Source organism: Pantherophis guttatus, chromosome 6 (genome assembly GCF_059756535.1).
Source record: "Pantherophis guttatus breed Tessera chromosome 6, ASM5975653v1, whole genome shotgun sequence".
Lineage (NCBI taxonomy): Eukaryota > Metazoa > Chordata > Lepidosauria > Squamata > Colubridae > Pantherophis > Pantherophis guttatus.
This window is the reverse complement of record NC_142068.1, coordinates 44,000,703-44,007,785: the sequence shown is the minus strand read 5'-3', so window position 1 is coordinate 44,007,785 and position 7,083 is coordinate 44,000,703.

Below are 7,083 nucleotides of genomic sequence, written 5' to 3'. Positions count from 1 at the left end.
TGGGTTAATTTTTGTTCAGTGATGCATTTGGCTGTTTTCTTGACTGTCCATGGTCAAGGAGTCTGCTCCAACATCGAAGTCTAAAAGCTTCAGTGCTTGTTTCTGAATGCCAAGTCATTTCTCTTTCATCAATTGCTGATACTCATTTTTACACTAAACAATTTTGATCATAGCTTCTGATTCAGCTCAAATAAAGGACTAACATAGCAGTTTAGATCAGTGTACTTTAAGTACATGTTTCTTTCTATCAAGCTATATTTAAATCATTTTACTTCCTCACCAAGGAAACAAATTCTTTCATGATGGACTTAATTTTAAGGGATTAATAATTGTGTGTGTGGTATTCATTTATTTATATTTCCTATTTTTTAACTATCCATCTCCCTCAGAGAGGGTTTTGGGGCATTGTACAGTATAAATTGTATTGATTAGGACAAAATGCTTCAAATAGTTTTTTTATACTATTTCCCCTCTTCATCAATTTTTTTAGTTACAGCAGAGAAATTGTATGATTTCAAGAGTATAATTTACACTGTTATAAATTGGAGGAAAACAATCCATAAGCCATTGGCCTTGTTAAAATTGGGGCAGTTATTTTTAAAATTACATTTTTACTTGACTTAACTAAGAGAGTTGGTTGCTATGAAGGATTTGATAGCAGTGATTCAAATTTTCAGAAACTCTGAAACAATGGCAATAATGATCTAAAAATATACATTAACCATTTTCTTTTTTGTCTTTTCTTGCATTTAACAATATCTAGAGTAATGATACATAATTTGGAGTTATTTGTTCAGAGGGTGTCCTTATAAACACCAGACTGCTCCTCAGCTGTCAACATCAACATTTTTTGATGTTCAATTTAAAATACATTTTAGAGATTTTAACCTTCAATAAAGTAGGATAAATCAATTAATGGAAATACAAAAGTTGACATATTATTTCTGTCTGATTGCATTCACATACACTTCTTTACGGAAGAAAAGGTCTATCACAAATATCTTTTATTGGACAACTCCTGGAAAAAGGATCTGTGTTAAGATTTTACAGTAAATATCGTAATGTCCTCTATTGGTGTGTAAATGCTGGCTATCCAGGCAGCCAAATCATAACTGAAATTCATAATAATGGACAATAGGACGATATGTAAAATCCAATCCATTAGGCACAGTTTATTAGTATCAGCCGTAGCATCCACAAATAGTATCTGATTATGCAGGCTGGCCTTGCATCTGGAGAGAACTAGATGGCACTGAGGTTGCCACTAATGTTCTTATGAACATATATAGTAGTGGCCAAAATTGTGGAAACCTTTTGTATTTTTGTATTTTTTAGGTTTGATGGCTAATAACACCACTTTTTTTGTGAAGTTGTACCATAAAATTATATATCAGTGGAAAGATAATTTAATCAAGAATGTAATGCTTTTCAACCTTTATTTGAAAGATAGAAGTGGCTTTTTTTGTGGAATTCTAGATTTTAGGCCAAATTCCTGCAGTCTGCGCTAAACAGTCCTTGCACTCAACTTCACATTGCATTGCGCCAGGGTGGGTTCTATTTACCTTTACTACCAGTTTGCAACGGGATCGTGCGCACGCTCACTTCACTCAAGTGCGCACCTTGCTTCAGTGCATGCGCAGATCGCTGATGACAACATCCAGGGCAGTAGGCGGCCCTCCCGCCAGTTTTACTACCGGTTGTTGCGAACCGGTCAGAACCGGGGGCAACGCAACACTGCATTGCACCATTTCATCTTGTACACACCCAGATGATTTTCTTCTGTCACATAGGCACAGTCTCTTAATTCTTCTATCATCACTTGCTCTTGTGCACCTTTTCCTGCCTTTACCAGTGTGGTTTTGTAGTGACTGACTCTCCTTCTACCTCTTCAAAAACTTATAAATGCCACCTTTGGTTAAGTTTCCACCAATTTTTCTTCTAATTTCTTTATAACTGTAGCCTTGTTCACTTAATAATACTATTTTACATCGCTTTCTGGGTGACCAGTCCACTCTTTGCACCACTACTTTAATTTTATTATGTTTTACAAGCTCACTAAATGAGCTGTAAACTACAGTGTGACCAGGAAAGCCGAACTAGGTAGTGCTAGATCACCTACCCATAATACTGATGCTTCAAGATATCCAGTGGAACATCATTTCTTTTTTTTTTTAAGTTTTTATTTTTTATTATTATAACATAATATGACATTACAAGACATACAACATTTATATATATATACTCTCTTAACAGCTATTTCGTGATGATCCTCTTATAATATTCACATTTCCCCCCTTTTCTCTTAAGATTATTCCAGTTTCTTCTTGTCCCCTTCTCTTTTAATTACAGTGTATTTCTTAACATTCATATTGATTTTATACTTTCTATACATTGACATATTCATTCTTTCCATTTTTAAATTTCACCCCCATTTTTCTTCTCCATTATTCCTATTCTCTAGCCACTTATACCATTTGTGCCAGATTATATAATATTCTGTATCCTCCTTTTCTTTAACCTCTTGTTAATTTATCCATCTCGGCACATTCTAGGATTTTTTAAATCAACTCTTCTTCTGTTGGTATTTTTTTTTTCCAATTTTGTGCGTATACTATATGGGCAACTGTTATAATATGCAAAATCAAATATTTTATTTCCTTACTGTATTTTTCAATAAATGTCCCCAATAAAAATGTCTCTGGTTTTCCACTCATAGGTTGTTCTATTATTTTCTGTAACCATTTTTTAATCTTAGCCCAAAACTTCTTTGCAGCTGGACATGTCCACGAGAGATGGTAATATGTTCCGTAGCTCTTGTTACATTTCCAACATACTGGAGATTTACTCGGAAACATCTTCACAAGCCTAACATCATTTCTTGTTCCTGTTTCAACAGCTGGTGGTTCTACATGACACAGCAAAAGTTCACTATATATCTTCATGTCTACCGCATACTGTTCATGCAGAATGGCAATGAGTTGCTAGGAGTTGAGCAACATATAAATTTAATAAATTATTACTTTTATCAATTAGCAGATCACAGAAGAGAACTCCTCTGTTTGCAATCATGCCATACCCTAACTGCCTGAAAAGTAATCTTGTCCCCCTCCCCCCTTATGATTTTCTACTATGAGCAAATTGAACTTTAGGAGGACAATCTACAAAAGAAAGCAGGTAACTAAAATTAGAATGCTGGCTGTATCAAAGGTGTAAGTCTATCCATGCACATGCCTGCAGATATATAATATGCTTCAGTTCTCACACCCATGCTGACCATGCTGTGATATTCAAAGGATACTAGAATAAGATACTAGAATCAGCTGTAGGCCTTTGTGTATGTATGTATTGTGTGTGGCATCCTATTGATGCTGAGATTCAAAATGCCTTTAAAAATGAAGTGTGTTCTCATCAAAGGTATTCTGAAAGAACAAAGGAACATGTGAAGAGTACCTCCTTTTAAATAGCAAGTTTACAATAGGGTGTCATTTTTTTTCCTTTCTGGTTTGATTGGCTGATAACAGCAGTGATACTTTTGACTGTCCTTCTTTTGCTGTTCTCATTCTAGCAGGCAAAGAGCAACAGCCTATAAGCCTCTTTTTGGGCATCTATCCAGTCATTTCCAGGCTGCTCTTTGCTTCGCCTCTCTCTCTCTCTCTCTCAAAAAAAAAAGCTAATTCCCCTTGTGAAATCTACAAAACAAGTACTGGAGCAGCAGTCCTTGTTGTTCATTGTCTTTAAAGGTGAAGGAGGGGATTTTTAAACATGAGTCCTTTTTCTTATAAAATGAATAAAATTCATGTTCTGCCTAGATATCTGAGCTTCTGGCAACCAGTCTTGGCTTGTTTGTGAATAAATGAAAGACGTGTGAGGAGAGGGCAATGTGCTGATTTAAAGGAATGGTTTTCTGAGATCACCTGATTATTCACACCAGTAAGGTACCAGTTTAGTGTTAGTGTTGTAGCTTTTTTTAAAATTGAAATAATGTTACTTTAGAATTTAAGGAGGATGACCCTGATGGAGATAAGTGTGACCAATTATCAAAGTGACAAAGGGAAAAACACACCTTAACTCCAAAACCAGCAGAAAATTTGTGAATGAGGGCCAGACAGAAACCTCCTTAATTCACAGGAGCATAAGAAGGGGAGGAAGTGCAGCATAATCAGACTTGCAAGGTTCTGTTATTATAACCATTCTTAATAAAAGTAATTTTAGCCCTCCTGTGGAGTCGACTCTTGTCCATCTGATGGGACAGAGAGCTACTGTTGTCTGTTTCATAGAGTTCCCTAAACTCACAAATATGTTTAGGCACTGCTGAGTATTTTGCTTTTAAGAAGAAAATGGCTTTGGTATTTTATTCCAACAGAAAGCTATTTTTAAAAATCTGGAGGTGGCGGATGAATTATCATGCATTGCAGAACAAATCTCAAATCTTAAAAATGAAGATGACACCCTAGTTTCAAATGATCACTGATAATTTTTCTCACAGACAATGCCACAGTCTTTTAAAAGAATGTCTTCCATTCATTTCTTCTAAAACTGCTGTGGTAGAAAGGATTTTCAATAAACAGTGCTTAATCAACATGTTTTTGTCATTTACTCCTTTATGCCCAGTTCATGGTTTCTTTTACCTATTCGGCATGCAATCCAATACTTATGACTTCATGTCATGAGAGAAAGTGGCACTGAAGACATGTCTCATGGCAAGGTATTACATCAGACTACACTGTACATTTCTAGCTGGAAGATAAAGTTAGGCTTCTTTCTCCAACTTTGTAGAATTATGCTTGTGACAGTCAGTTCTAGAAATATATTATCTTTTGAATGACCTTTCCCGCCCTTTTTAAACCTTCCTGCCTCAGGGCCAATTCTCTGCATGAAAAGTGCTGAATGACTTTTGTTTTTTGTTAAATCTGTTTTCTACTTATAGTCCCAGCCCTATCATCTGTAGATATTATCTACAGTAAATTAAAAATTTATGTATTTCAATCTAATTCTGTCTGGAGGCTTTCTTGCAGAAGTTTCAAGGAGGACCTTTTCATTAAACTTTCTTGCTTTGCTTAAAGATTGAAATATGTGTACGATTCAGCAAGATTCTAGAGAAGGTAATTTGTTAGCTTTTTATAAATTCTGTTTATCTAATCCCATGAGAAAAGTGATGGAGGTGCAGGGCAAATGGAGTGACTTAAAACCTGAATTACTTAAAGAACAGGCTTATCCTGCAACAATAAAAAAGCCCATGAATAATACAATTTCCAATATTATTTCATTGACAGTAGATCGACTCTACAGTTGAAGAATACAAAATTTTGTAGGCAAATGTTTGATTTTGCTACTATGAATTGAAAAGTAATAGAAACAAGTTGGAAATAAGAACAGATACAGAAACAGCTCACACATACAACTGTGTAAACAGTCCATAACAGTATAACCAAGAGACAATCTATATGTTATTGGTGACTAGATTGACTTAATTAAAATTTAAAAATTAAATTAACAATTATCAAGTAACTCCTCTCTGTCAAAATCAGGCTACAATACCAGAAAGCAACCCCATTTGTTATGCAACACAAAGTTTTTATAACATAGAGACACAAAATCAGACATCAGTTCTTGTTCCTTTTTGTCTGTCACTATTATTGAAATCTTGTGATCCTTTGCATGTGATCCAAATGTTTTTGTACCCTGTGAATATAAACAATTGCTGTGATGTCCTTCTTGTGCTTATGATATGGGTTATGGGTCATTCATTTTTAGAGGTAACTGTCAAGTTTCCAAGTAACACCCCCAATGAAAGAAGACTCCGAGGCTTGAAGTTCCTCAAAGTTCCATTTTATTAGAGATGTCATATTGGCACATCTGAGAAAACCCAAATCTGAAAGCTTCCAGGTTTTTGCCACCCAAAGGAAAGTCCAAGTCCTTGCCCAGCACCCACATGTCCATCACATGGTCTAATCAAAACACCATCCCAACTGGAAATGCCTCACAGTTCCAGCCTTCCAGGTGCAGATGTCCTTGACTCTCTGAGAAAGGAATGTTATTATGACTATATATCACCCATGTTCCATACAATCTCCCCTCCCAATTTCCCACAGTAGTAAATGTGGCAGGCCTGAAGGCCCAATGCAAAAGATGGCTTCCAGGCCTGACAGTAACTTTCAACCATCAATAACCCTAACTGTAACTCATTTGATGAAAGGAAAAAAAGCATGAGACAATCGAAATAAGTGGATGTAATGATTGCCCATCAGTGAGTATCAAACACCAAAAATTTCTAGATGTGCAAAAAAGGTACCAGAGTTGAAATGTTTGCAGATACCTTGAGTAGTAACTTGATATTAGTCCCTTGGAGAATTGGACCACTAAGCACAACCTTTCTGTACCTGTGCTATTGTTTTCTTAGGGCATGGCAATGACTTCTTATCCTATGTTAGCGTTGTTAATTTGTAATCTAAATGAGCATGAGATTTATTATTATTATTAAATTTATATACCGCCCTACTCCTGCAGGACTCAGGGCGGTAAACAGATAAAACACATAAATTACAAAATTTAAAAACAGTATAAAATCTGATTAAATAATTTGGCCCGTGACAATTTAAACAACCCTAATGTTTTTAAGACAAATTTAAAATTCATCATTTGAATTAAAAAGGAAAAAGAAAAACTTAGGCCAGGCCGGCCTGTTGAAATAGGAAAATCTTGAGATTTCGCGCGGCGAAAGGTGCGTAGATCTGGGATCCTCTGTATCTCCGGGGGGAGCTCGTTCCAGATAGCAGGTGCTCCCACAGAGAAGGCCCTCCCCCTAGGGGCCGCCAGTCAACACTGTTTGGCCGACGGCACCCAGAGGAGCCCCTCTCTATGAGAGCGTACTGGCCGGTGGGAGGTATTGGTGGCAGCAGGCGGTCCCATAAATAACCAGGTCCTAAGCCATGGAGTGCTCTAAAGGTGGTAACCAAAGCCTTGAAGTGCACCCGGAAGACCACCGGGAGCCAGTGCAGCTCACGCAGGAGAGGTATTACATGGGAAAGCCACCTCGCTCCCATAACCACCCGTGCGGCCGCACTCTGCACCAGTTGGAGCCTC